General features: G+C 36.9%; 1 pseudogene; it reads left to right on the top strand.

The window, feature by feature from the left end:
* The first annotated feature begins 1,063 nt into the window (after positions 1-1,063).
* The window catches only part of LOC139738054 (scavenger receptor cysteine-rich domain-containing protein DMBT1-like), a 140,629-nt pseudogene continuing 126,824 nt past the window's right edge, over positions 1,064-14,868 (top strand).

The following is a 14,868-nucleotide window of genomic DNA, read 5'->3' as shown; positions in this document are numbered from 1 at the left end:
CCAAAATGAAAAATTACCATCGATTGTATCGCGACTGTTATGTACAGTTCTATACTAACGAACACGGTTATAACGAATTTCTCGTTACAACGAAGTAAAAAAATCAGGTCTCAAAATGATGACCTCTACATCTTTCTATACTGTACATTTTGGGTATAACAAAATTTCGATTTCGCCAGTCCGGACGATTTCTTTATAGGGGTAGTGCACTGTATTCATTTCCATTCATACATAATTAAATACATAAATCCCATTGAGTAGATAAATTCGTCTTCCCCGGAAAATGATAATCATAAGGTAATGAAAGACAGTGATCGGAGACTCTAAAGCAAAACTCTCCTATGAGCCATATGTTACTATGATATAATAGATAATTTCCTTTTGCAAAGACTTCTTTCATTTACAACTATACTCTCTTTTTTTTCTTCTGTTGATCGATAAGGGGCTGCACAGTAAGTCTAAACTTGATATGTTATTAGATGGTCCATTACATCCCTTTTGACGTGATAGAGAATTTGAAGTAACATTAAAAATAAATGTAAAGATATTCTACAAGGATTTCTTGAGGCAAATGCAGTCATATGAATTCAATTGGACTGTTGTATCGTCTATTTGACCCTCATTTTATAGATGCAGTGCCAAACGTCACTCTTTTGTTCATTGTATAAGAACTACTTTCATGTAACACACACACACGCACACACACACACACACACACACACACAATGCACATAATGACGTTACTACAGATGGAACTTGAAAGGACCGAAGATTGAATAATTCGTTACCAAAGTGTTCTCTCCTAGTTCAAATTGGGTCACATGTTGCAGTATAGTGATGAGCTCTAAGATAAAAGAATGATCGTAAAAGAAAAAAAAAACTTTCTCAATCGTCTAATACGTAGACTGGTTCTTTTTTATTTCTTTCCTCTTTTTTTTTTTTTTTTTTTGCAGGAAACGATAGTGGTGTCCGGAAGACCTGCGCCCAACTTATTGCGCAGTCCCGTGTTGGTGTTAGAATCAATCACTATAAACGCATCAGTCTACACTGAGGCCGCGGAACTCGACGGAGCACAAGTTAGTGCAACGGCGGCGCCCTTATGCCACTGGTTCTGGAGCGATTCTGGCATAGGAATTACGCGGTGTTGGTTCGGTGGTGCACATGACTGGTCGAAGTTACTGCTTTCTTTTGCTTCGGTGTACACACAGTACCGACTTGTGGCTAGAGAACGCTGTACCTGTCCCAACTAGCTCCAAAAGAATGTGCTCTGCTATGGCAACTTGCCCGTGTATACATCCATTGATGATATTATGAACACAATTTTGACTTTATTTTGTCTGACTGCGCACCATCTGACACTCACTGCTGCAGATTCCTGGTTGTCATAATCAAAGCACCACCTTTGAAACTTGATAGGGAGATCGAATCTGCTGCTTGATTCTGCCGGTCGTCCTTGAGGTGAGGGTCTTCAGAGCATTTGCAGTGTTTGTCCCGAATAATATTTAAGAGGCGAAAATAATGATAGCAACAAAAACATCAACCATCGCTGGGCAGGAAAAATCTTGTTGACAATGATTAAGCATGTAGGATAGAATGATTTGTGCATTATAGTTACAGTAGTTGATGAAAGTGACGAAATATGTTAAGATGGATAAGACGTGAAATATGGAGTGCACATTCTTATCATTTTTTATAGATGTAGAACAGTGATAGGAATGGGTTCCTTTTAAACAAATTATGGCTACAAATTTATTGAAAGCACCCTTGGTAGTGAGGGAATATGCATTTATCATCTTCATTTGCTGATTTTCATAGTGTTGTGACAGTTATTATGATTGCAAACTCTGATATGACGACATAATATCGCGGAAGTTGATTTTTTGCATCAGTTGCTATGGAAACTGAAACAACTGAAATTTGCCATAGGCGTTAAAGCGTCTTATTAGACGACACCTGGTAGTCGTGTGACAATCTCAGTATTGTTTAAGGACAATTACCTCCCGACTTAATACCGGTTAGTAATCGGGTTAGAGTAGATATCATGGTATTAAGGGTAAGGGTTATGGTTGGAATTTGGGTAAGGGTCAGGAAAAAGGTCTGGGATAATTGTCCTGGAACTCTCAGTATGGTTATTCAATAGTTTGATATGGATTATACCCGTATCCTCGGCCTAATGATGTTTATATACGCATAACCATTGCTTTTTATGAATGTTACGGAGAGCGTCATTTTTAAAAAGGCAGATCTTTTCCAAATCCAAGTGATATTTGATCTGTTGGGAAACACTATGTCATTTAGTTTTGTGTTCATTTGGTGCCGGTAAGTACAAATGTGGAATTATTGTGTGCCATATAAGTATCTCTTGAAAAGAAAACAGTTGTTTTGTCACGTGAACTTAGGTGACGAATCAATAACTGCATAAGCATTACACGTGCTCAGTGTTTAGCATGCGTCCCTTATGAAGCCCCGGATGAAGCGACGGTTATGTCCGCCCTTGTTTGAGATGACGTGATGAATATCATGTTATAGATAAGTTTTCTGGGTAAATGATATGAAAACATTGATTCCGAGAAAACTTAAAGATCAGTGGAATTGCATGTTTTATCTAATACTTGTAGTGACGCGTTATACGTCATTATGACGTCACGTGATTTGGCGCAGTCGATTCTCTCAAGAAGGAAACAGGAGAGGACGTGAATGATTAACATGGGGGTTCAAAAAGACCATAACTTGGTCGATGTTTACTTTATCTCGCTAAATTTGTGCGAATAGTTTATATTTGCTTCATCTTGTTTACATAGCATTTTCTGAGGCAAAATATCCATGGAGTTCTTCGAGCTAAATATATTGCAACCTCCATCATCTTGGTCTGACTTGTATTTTCCCTAATGATGTTCTAGGTCTGTCATGTCTGAAATTGAAATATGTGACATACAACAGCCTCACATCCTTATTCTCTGTTCATATTACGTATGTAATAAAGCTATACAGAAAGAAATTGAAAGACTGAACCATCTGGGTGAAACGATTTACTGTTATGACGATTTGGTCATAAATATCTTGATAGTGACAGCCAAGGCGTCGATCTGCGCTACCTTCTCCATCTTCCAACGTACACACATCATTCACACTTTGGGTCGTGAGAAAAAGAAAATTATCCCTCCTTTAAATAGTTATGTGAGCAAAGTTTGATTTCTTTATAATCTAGCCATTGTCCATGTCAAAAACGTTATTGTAATCATTCGAGCTATATAATAGAATTCTGCCGATATCGCGTGAGAATATTCCACAGCGGCGAAGTGAGAATAATACCCATGCAGTATTATGTATGGCTGATTTGGGCCTAAAACTCATAAAGGTAATATTGCTGCGAATTTTTCTGATGTGTAGACAGGGCAATGAGGACAATATATGGAGAGGGTACATGGGACGCCTAATGCGTATATATAATTCGTTCGTTTCGTTTATTTATTCCAGTGAAAAATATATACACTCGGGAGCCCAGAAATTCTCAAGGAAATCATAAGAGAAATTGTGACGTTCCCCATATCATCGGAGGACAAATGATTTCTGACGTTTTAATTATGGTATAGATAGAGAAATCATGTCATATGCAACACTGTGGTGTAATAGACAAGGAGTTCAGACTCGTGAACAGTTTATCCTATTTCTCCACTTGTACAATTAATAAGACACTAATGACTACGGGAGCCCAGAAATTCTCAAGGAAATTATAAGAGAAATTGCGACGTTCCCCATTTCGTCGGAAGACAAATGATTTCTGACGTTTTAATTATGGTATAGATAGAGAAATCATGTCATATGCAACACTGTGGTGTAATAGACAAGGAGTTCAGACTCGTGAACAGTTTATCCTATTTCTCCACTTGTACAATTAATGAGACACTATTGACTACACAATGGAAACAGTAACGAAAAGCTACACACAGGACAGTGATGTAAGCTCTAAATGCCAGAAAAACACAATTGATTTAATCAATGGAGACAACTTCGCAATAAAAAGAATTAGCTCAATTATATATAAGCGTTTGCACGTATAAAACGGAAAAGACAAGGTTATGTAAAATGTATTAATTATTATAAATCGCTGAATAACTCTAAATCAAAGATATTTAGGCAGAAAATATTTGTAATATATATATTCTTCATCTACTGTTTAAAAGAAAGGTGTTTGATCCCTAATGGAACGTTTAGATAGTTACTGTTCGTGACGCAGGTTCGTTATTCCAAGGGTTCGTTTTTCCGAAAACGAAATAAGGTTCGTTAATCTGAAGATTCGTGAGTAAACACCTTGTTTTCACTTTGGATTAACGGACCTTCGGAACAATGAGCCTTCGAAATAACGCCTCAAATCTAGGTATAAGGAATTTGTCTACATCGAAATAATGAACTTTCGAAATAACGGACCATATTTCATTTTCGGATTTTTTTATTTATTTTTTTTTATTTATTTCATTTTATTTCAGATTAAGAAACATCACCCGTTAAGATACGTTTGCCATGATTTGTTACTGTCAGTTCGAAAAGTCCTTTTCGAAGTTTACTTTGACACATCTGTTTGGAAACTTGTCAATGATTTTATCCCCCTTTGAAAATAGTGCAAAGCTATTGGCCAGGGTCTCTCGCTTGGCAAGATGCAGTGTCAATTCATTTTTTTAATAGTTTTTGACGTCGCGTGATGTCATATAGAATAGCTAAGATCATTCATATCAAAAGGCGTTCCGTTCACCCTAAGTAGGCCTACATCTATTTCTGAGAGCCCTGTGAATGCTGCGTTCACACATTCACTACGTGTCATCAAAATATGATTAAAGTGAATGACAGATTTCTACCAAGACGCTATTGAAACTTGAAAATACATCAGATACTATTATGATGTAATGAAAGGAGTCTGTTTGGGAATATTTTAGCTTTGGAAGGTTGAAATTACTTTTTCTCTTAGCAATCATTAACGCACTTCATCAAAATCAGGGTTTGCTTAGTGTCGGTATAGTAAGTTCAATATCTAATGAACTAATTCGTACATGCCATTCACTAAACCTCGACAATCTTCAATGGCAATAATGTAGGCCCTATATACAACCAAGAGAATCGCTATTTCCTTAGCAGTGGATGGTGTATTGGTGTAGTACGAAAGGATATAACACCACCAAATCCCTTAAAAATATATACATTCTATTTTAATCCATGTATTTATACCTCTCGTGTAAGGCCGGATCTCGATGTGAAAGGTTATCCAGGGTTGATTTGGTTGGCGGAAATAACTGTGCTGATATCCTGTTCTTATCCCTATCTCCCTCCCTCCCTCTCTCTCTCTCTCTCTCTCTCTCCCTCCCTCTAAATCTCTATTAATATTTTTGTGTGTATGTATGTATGTATGTATGATGTACGTATGTAGGTACCTTGGACTTTTGTATGTGTGTGTCACTAGCTTTGAAACAATTCACGGAAGATGCGATTAAAGGCGTTGAACCTTATATCTTGCAAGGTCAGAAGATGTAGATCTACTGCTTTTAGTTACTTGAATTACAACGCGCACATGGTGGATCTCAAATCAACTATATGTCATCCTGTGTGTGGTGGACAGTATTTTGCTACTACAGGAGAGTTCGTTATCAAAAGTTTTATTAACACAGTTGAACACAATGTGCAAATCTTGCCGTCAAAACCGTTACAACAATGATAGGGCTTAAAAATCTCTTTGGTTGCGACTCGTTTTTCTCTTCAGATCATGGATGGAACGGATACGAAAACTATTTAAAACGATCGACGAAATTCCTGTAAGATTTCATTTTTCTTTAAGAACACATCGTGTGTCCATTCGTGGCAAATTCTATTCAAGCATCGATGCTCTTAGATTACACGACTTAGACATGAGCTAAGAAAAATAGTTACAAAAAAAAAAACAGTTACAGTAAAAATGTGCAATAATTGAGGCTTTGCAGGTATAGTAAAGCAGCTACGTATGTAGTAGGCCCTAACTCGTTTTTGTATTCATATGCTTTTGTATTTATAAAAATACAAATATTCATATGTTTACATATTGGAGTATTTGTATATACTTACATATTTGTAAATGTACATACGTTGAAGTATGGTCCATGGGTCAACTTCCAGCTAGACATGTGTCACACCCTTGAAAAGTTATTATATTTGTTAAAATCAACCACTTTGACCCACTTCATCAAGGTTTATAAAATCAAATGGCGTACCTGGTAATGTTAGCGTAATTATGATGACAGGGGCTTTGTGTAGATAAACGAACAAGCGATGAGGCAGCTTCCTCACACGCACCGGCACAGACAGACACACACAGACACAAATATATAAATACATATATATAGATGTGTGTGTGTGTGTTCATATATATATATTCATATATGTGCCTCTGTGTGTGTATGGGTCTGTGTGCATACTAGGTGCTTCAAGCCCTGGCGTAAATGGCAACTTTTGTTGATTTTGATTAGTCATTCCTTCCTGAAAGCCAAAACGAGGATTTTCCCGTCTGAACGGAGCCTAGACCAGAAATGGCCTTAACTGCCGTTCAGTGTTTTTTCTTTACTTTTCATTCTATTTCCTTCTTTGTCTCTTCTTGGCCAGTCTTAGGGGTATTGTCTACCTTTCGGAGCAGTGATTTAAAAAAAAAATGTTCCAGTTATCACATCATTTGATGCAAATGTGTAGATCAGTTATATCACAAAACATCCTACCATATAAACATTTCGCAATAAATGATTTATTATCATTATAGCTCACATTTGTAATATTTAATTATACTTAACATTGATTATACTGATTAACATTTTGACATTGGTTGTTTCTATCCGTAACTCACAGTTTAAAACTACTTTGAAGCACTGAAGCTGGACTTTTGTTTTATCTGCAAATGTTACATAATGCCTTTGAAGAAATATTGATCTCATTAATGTTTACCGCTAAAATTGGTGACTTTGTGTAATGCGAGTGACCTTGAATGATTCTTTGTGACGAACAAACTTTCCATGTGTTTGCCTTATTGAATTTATACCTCTATCTTAAACATCCTCTTGAGCTAAATCTGGTCAAATCCTTCACACCTGGGCAAAGCTCACCGTTTCGTCTTTGTGGTCTTTTAAAACCAAAAGCTCGCCATTATATCCGGTCCGCATTTTATCTTCCCGTCAGGATTAACATCTCCCTCACGCACACATACGCGCGCGCGCGCACACACACACACACACACACACATACAGATACGTGGCAAATTGCATCCGCAGTTCCCGCCAATATGGAAACGGAACAGTGCGGATTTCCTTATGGTATTTTCTGTTGAGTTTAGGTCTCAGAGGTTTTCAAATCTTCACGTGATGAGCAGTGGTCAAGGGTCATGACCTGTGTAGTGCACCGTTAAAGTCCATTTAATTCTCAAACACATCACCGTGCAGCAACATCTAATCGTCAAGGTAGGATCGAATACCAAACGGAAGTGAAACCTTGGCAAAGATAACGATATAATCATTTCCTATGTTTACACGTGTTTACAATCTAGTCGGCAATGCGACTGACAGGAAAATGCAGCCTCCCCCTTCATGGCAAAAGGAAAAAAATAATTGGAACAGGAACTTTGTAAAGGAGAGGCTGTGGCCAAAAAAAAAGGCCAAGGCCAGGACCATCGCCTGGATTGGGGGTGGTGGCGCTAACGTTGGCGCAACTTTGGGCCACCGTCTCACCTTGTCAGTGATGCAAGATGGATATTGGTTGGCAATCCTAAGTTGAGGCAACGTTGGCATTGGTCGGCACGGTCGCTGTCGGCAAGCTTATGTTGGTACAAGGTTGGGCCATTGTTTTACCTTCGTTCCCGAGGGAAGGTAGAAATTATTTGGCAAACCTACGTTGGGCCAACGTTGGCAATTTTTGTTTTCGCACAGCTGGTGAGATAACGTCGGCACAACGTTGGACCACCCGTCTCACTGTTGTCATTCATGCCGAATGGATATTGGTTGGCTATTTCTACGTTGGGCCAACATTGGCGATGGTCGGCATGATCGCAGTTGGTATGCTTACGTTGGAACCACATTGGCTCATCGTCTTACTTTTGTAATTGATCTAAGGCATCGGGTCAACATTTGCCCAACAGTGAAATCCTTTTGGTCAAACGTCATGCGTGTATGTTGGCACAACATCAGAATATGACGTTGGCTCAACGTCATTTTAGCCGTCAGACCACCACTGGTCCAACAGTGAAAGTCTGACGTTGGAGTGACGTTGGTAAAATATCAAACTAACCATATATCCACTAAAAGGGCAGCATTTGTCCAATGTTTATCCGACTTATAAGTGTGTGTGGTGGCACAAGAAATTTGAGGTCGCGCTGACGTCATTTTGGCCACCGGGCCAATATTGGCTCCACAATGAAAGCCTGACGTTGGACCGACTTTGGTTCAATGTCAGACCGACACTATACCAACCATGTTACCACTTTGAATGCTGCGTTGGCCCAATGTAAGTAAAATGTCATTCGTGAATATTGGCACAACGTCAGAATATGACATTGCCTCAACGTCATTTTGGTCGACGGGCCAACATTGGTCAAACAGTTTCAAACAGTGAAAGTCGGACGTTGGCACAATGTCAAATCAACATTACATGAATCATAATCCACTCTGAATACTGCATTTGTCCAATGTTAATCCAATTTGAAAATGTGTATGTTGGCACAACGTTCGAAATATGAGGTCGCTCCGACGTCATTTTGGCCATCGGGCCAACATTGGCCCAACAGTGAAAGCCTGACGTTGGAACAACGTTGGTTCAATGTCAGACCGACATAATACCAACCATGTTACCACTTTGATTGTTGCGTTGATCTTATGTTGGTAAAACGTCATGGGTGTATGTTGACACAACGTCAGAATATGACTTTGACTCTACGTCATTCTGGTCGTCGGGCCACCACTGCCCAACAGTGAAAGTCTGATATTGGAATGACGTTGGCACAATATCAAATCAACATCATATTCACTTTGAATACTGGATTTGCCTAGTGTTAATCCAACTTGAAAGTATGTATGTTGGCACAACGTTGGAAATATGGCGTTGCTCCGACGTCATTTTGGCCATCGGGCCAACATTGGCCCAACAGTGAAAGCTTGTCATTGGACCGACGTTGGTTCAATGTCAGACCGACATTATACCAACCATGATACCACTTTGAATGCTGCGTTGGCCCAATGTTCGTAAAACGTCATGCATGTATGTTAGCACAAAATCAGAATATGACGTTGACTCAACGTCATTTTGGTCGTCGGGCCAACACTGGTCTAACAGTTACAGTCTGACGTTGGACTGACGTTGGCACAATATCAAATCAACATCATACCAGCCATGATACCACTCTGAATGTTGCGTTGGCCCAATGTTTATTCAACTTGAATATGTGTATGTTGGCACTACGTAGAAATATGACGTCGCTCCGATGTCATTTTGGCCATCGGGCCAACATTGGCCCTACAGTGAAAGCCTGACATTGGACTGACGTTGGTTCAATGTAAGACCGATATTATACCAACCATGTTACCAATTTGAATGCGGTGTTGGCCCAATGTTGGTCAAACGTCAGGCGTGCTCGTTGGCACAGCATTATAGAATGACGTTGGCTCAACGTCAATTTGGTCGTCGGGCCACCACTGGTCCAACAGTGAAAATCTGACGTTGGACTGACGTTGGCACAATGTCAAATCAACATCATATCAACCATATTTCCACTTTGGGTACTGCATTTGTCCAATATGTTGATCCAATTTCATTAGTGTATGTTGACACAACGTCAGAATATGACGTTGGCTCAACGTTATTTTGGTCGTCGGGCCACCACTGGTCCAACAGTGAAAATCTGACGTCGGACTGACGTTGGCACAACGTTAAATACATCATATCAACCAAATTTTCACTTTGAATACTGCGTTTGTCCAATGTTAATCCATATTGAATGTTTGTATGTTGGCACAATGTTAGAAATATGACGTCGTATCGACGTCATTTTGACAATCGGACCAACATTGGCCCAACAGTGAAAGTCTGACATTGGTCCAATATTGGTGCAATGTTAGACCAACATTACATGAACTAAATTTTATATACTTTTCCAGTTTGAATGCTACGTTCGTCCAATGTTGGTCCAACGTCATGCGTGTACATTTACACAATGTCAGAAATAGTAGAGAAGATAAGCCGAAAAATTGTGCAAAATTTGACTATTAAGCATGAAACTTTCACCAGTGTTAGTACATGTTATAAGATTCATTCTAAGATCGGGAGGTAAGTCTGAATTGACCTCTGATGACCTCCAAAGGTCAATGACCTCAAAATTTGATAAAAATAGATATTTTGCGTCATTGATGAATGTTAAAATGGTAATGATGTACTAAAAACTCATTTTTTGTTACAGTGGAATTGTCTTCATGTTCCATAGAACCCTGACAGGTTTCTACCTTTGACCTCTGATGACCTACAGAGGTCAATGACCTCAAAATATCAGAATATTGATATTTTGTCATTGATTAATGATAAACACGGCAATGATGTACTAAAACCATGTTTGTTTGTGTGTTTTGTTTTATTTTTTTACAGTGGAATCGCCTCAATGTTCCATCAATCCTTGACAGGTTTCTACCTTTGACCTCTGATGACCTCCAGAGGTCAATGACCTCAAATTATCAGAATTTTGATATTTGGTGCAATTGGTTGATGATAAACATGATAACGATGTCTTAAAAATTCATTTGTGTTACAACTGAATCGCTTTCCTATTCCTCAGATCAAGGGAAATTATTTACATGTCTCTGCCTTTGACCTCCGAGGACTGTGACAGGTCAATGACCTCAAAATATCAAAATATTGATATTTGACGTATATTTAGTGGTTAATTGTATACCTGGTGTGCAATCACGCATTATGCTATTAGCATTTATGCTACAATAGGAGTGTCTTCTCATTCCACAGAACATTGGTCATTACCCTGTGTATATCCAACTTTGACATCTAAGGACAACGTGAGGTCAGACTTTTAGAATAATATCAAAATTTGTGTAGGATTACAATTATTGATTTAATTATTGGTTTATTGGTTTAATCCTAAAAGTTTAATCATTTACAAATCACTCCTTGACGTTATAATCAAAGCATGTATGCATATTCCACAGAGCATTGGTTCATAGTAAAAGTCTCAGGAATGTGAGCGGTCAATTACTTCAGAAGTGAAGCTTACGTGTCTTCAGTGATGACAGTGACCTCAAATACCGTATGTCCCCCCCCCCCCAAAAAAAAAAAAAAAAAAAATTACAACGGGACCCTCCGCAATGCTATCTTTAAATATATCGAATCAATCTAAATGCAAATTCAGGGTATGAAACTGTCACTCATTGCCCACATCTTACAGGAAACCCCATTCGATTTGCTTCAGTGGTCATAGAGAGAGGGTGTCGGAAATCTCTTCCCTCCAAGTTCTGTCTGTTGTATTCACACACAAGGTCATCGAAGTGCTAAACTTGGAAGAATCAAACTCATATTTCTCTGTGACCGCTTAACCAAATCGAATGGGGTTTACTGCAAAAATAGAGCTAAAATTTTATATTTTAAGACCCTGGAGTAACATTTAGACAATTCAATCATATTGGGTGTTATTAATGCGAAAATCTGATTGTATTTTTTTTTTTGGGACATACTGTATAATATTTATGTTTGGGTTAGTTATGCAGCCTAGCTTGCATGAAATTATGTGCAACGTTATCAAATTTGCACTGGACAAAATTTGTACGCTTAAACACGGAAAGTGGGGAGAGGAGTACCATATTTTGGGTTGATGCTTAATAGTATGTGAACAGGCATATGGCAAAGTCCCTTGAACTGGATGAAAGGGTGAAAGATGCTAACCAGAAAACAACAGTCCCACCTCATCAGGTGTACGTCACAAGTCAAACAACTCAAGAGTCGTACAGCCCATGAGTTACGCAGCCTACGAGTCAGTCTGTGACCTAAACACTAGATGAACAAGGTCCATGAGCTCGACATCAAAGTAATATAATAGGCCCACAAGCTGTGCGTAGTAGACGGCGAGTTGTCACAATATTGAGGTGTTCTTACAATTTTCTGTAGATTTTCATTTTATGTGCTATTTCCCCTATTTTTTTTTTTTTTTTCTAACCGACGTCTTCACCCGTTTGCCATGGTAACGCATTATTTTCCTTAAAAGAACATGTATTCTTCATTAAAAATCATAAAAAACATGATGTAAAACACCAAAATGTGTCATTATAAATCCTTTTTTAATTAGACTTGAGAAAGAATACGATTTTTCATAATGTCATGGTTACCTAATAGCAGTGACGGTTACCATGGCAAACAACTATTTATAAAGAAAAATCATATTTTTTTCATGAAAAAAAGCAAGAAAAACATGACAAGATTGAGTGGAATATTTATCATAAATTACCATCTAGATTATCAGCTTATTTTTCCCACTACCAGTATGTTTAATTTCACATCATTTTCGTTGCTATAGGCAAACAGCATGACAAAAGCTGCCTTTTAAAGAAAAATAAGCATTGCAATTGAAAAGAAAAGCAAGAATACGTCCATAGATGATAAATTTCTGTATAGTGAGATTTTTTTGAGCTATTTCCTTTATTTTGTCGGTGCCAAACACGGATCGACCTATTGCCATATTTCTAAATGACATCTTTAGCCGTTGCCATGGCAACAAAATTATTTTTCTTTGAAATAGCATGTATTTCTTCATTAAACATCACAAAACACATGCTAAAAACACCACAATAAGTCAATATAAACGTATCACGCTTCAATCAAATTAAAACTCACAATTTCCGACTGTCACAGCAACCTCATAGCAATAACGGTTGCCATGGTAACAGCTATTTTTTTAAAAGAAAATGATTTTTTTTTATCAAAAAAGCATGAAAAGATGGAAAGTTTGAGTAGCATATTCATTACAAATTGCTATGATAATTATCAGCTTTTTTTCACTACATTCATGCCACATTATTATCGTTTGCTACGGGCAAACAACTTTTTTTTTCCCCAGAAAGGAGAAGTATCCCATTAAAAGAAAAAACTAGATAAATAAATTATCAATCCTTTTTTATTATAATTATCTTATAATTTTTTTTATTATTACCTTTAAGAGAATGTGTTATTCTTTATTAAAAACATCATAAAAACATGCAGCAAACACCAAAATAAGTAAATCTAAACATCTCTTTAATGAAATTAAAAATCACAATTCTTATAACGCCATGGTTTACCTCATAGCAAAGATGGTTGCCATGGTAAACAACCATTTTTAAAGAAAGTAGTGATACTTTCATGAAAAAGCAAGAAAATGTGACAAGATCGGGTGGAATATTGATTACTAACTACTATCATGACTATCACCTCTTTCCCATTATGTTCATTTCACTTCATTTTCGTTGCTATAGCAACAACATGACAAAAAACTGCCTTTTAAAGAAAAAAAATAGGTATTTTCAATTAACAGGGAAGTAAGAATGAAGTAAATCCGTAGATAATACATTTCTGTAAGAGTTAGATTTTTTTTGTGTGTTTCTTTCCCTTATTTTGGGAGTGCCGTACACGAATCCACCTGTTTGCCATATTTCTAATTGACATCTTTAGCCGTTGCCATGGCAAACAAATTATTTTTCTTTAAAAGAGCATGTATTCCTCATTAAAACATTATAAAAAACTTACTGTAAGATGTCAATATGAATATATTTTCTCTGATTAAATTGAATATCACAATTTCTGAATATCACAGCTACCTCATAGTGATGACGGTCACCATGGTAACAGCTATTTTTCTAAAGAAAATAATGATTCTTCAAAAAGCATGAAATCATGAAAAGATTGATTGAAAAAAGTTTATTTTCATTACCGGTTAAGGTCTACCTGATTGTCAACTTTTTTTTTTTACTATGCTAATCTCGCATTATTATTGTTGCTATAGCAAAAACATGAGGAAAAACTTTTCTTTCATAGGAAGAAGAACTGTTTCATTAAAAAAGGAAAGAAAGAATAGAATAAAACAAGTGATCAATTTTCAGAAAAGTTTAAATATTTTTGTGCTTTTTCATCTCTTTTGGGGATGGTGAACAGGAATGCACCTGTGCGTGGTAATTTTTTTAAATGATGTCTTCAGCCGTTGCCCATGGCAAACAAATTATTTTTCTTTAAAAGAAACATATGTTTCTTCTTTAAACATTATGAAAAACATGTTTGTTTAACACCAAAATGTGTCAAGATAAAACATGTCCTCTTTAATTTAGTAAAAACATCACGATTTTTTCAATTTCATGGTTACCTCATAGCAATGACAGTTGTCATGGTAATAACAATTTATTATGAAAAAACATAAAAAATGACAAGATTGAGTAACATATTTATAACAAATTACTGTCAGTTCTTTTTTTTTCACTATAGTCATCCCACTTCGTTCTCGTTGCTGTAGAATTTAACATGGGAAACCTGCTTTTTTAAAGAAAAAATTAACGTTACTCATTAGATAAGGAAGGAAAGGATACACTAAACAAAAAACAAATAAGTAAAAAACACAAAAGTTTAGTCCAGCTTCCTGAATTTCTGATCACATTGCAACCTTTTAAAAACCTTAAATATCCGAAATAATGGTTAATATTTTGAAATGGTTTGCCATGGAAAATGCATCAATTTTTGTAGAAAAAAAAATCTTCGAGAAAAAAAAATGTGAAAATTATGGCCTAACTTTTGAAGGTATTACAAATCAGCAAGACTATTAGCCATATATAATAATTCTGTTCACATCATTTCTGTTCCTAT

Source organism: Diadema antillarum, unplaced genomic scaffold, assembly GCF_040938485.1.
Source record: "Diadema antillarum isolate AM-2024a unplaced genomic scaffold, OU_Dant_1.0 seq00000720_RagTag, whole genome shotgun sequence".
NCBI classification, from domain to species: domain Eukaryota; kingdom Metazoa; phylum Echinodermata; class Echinoidea; order Diadematoida; family Diadematidae; genus Diadema; species Diadema antillarum.
This window is presented reverse-complemented; position numbering and strand designations above follow the sequence as displayed.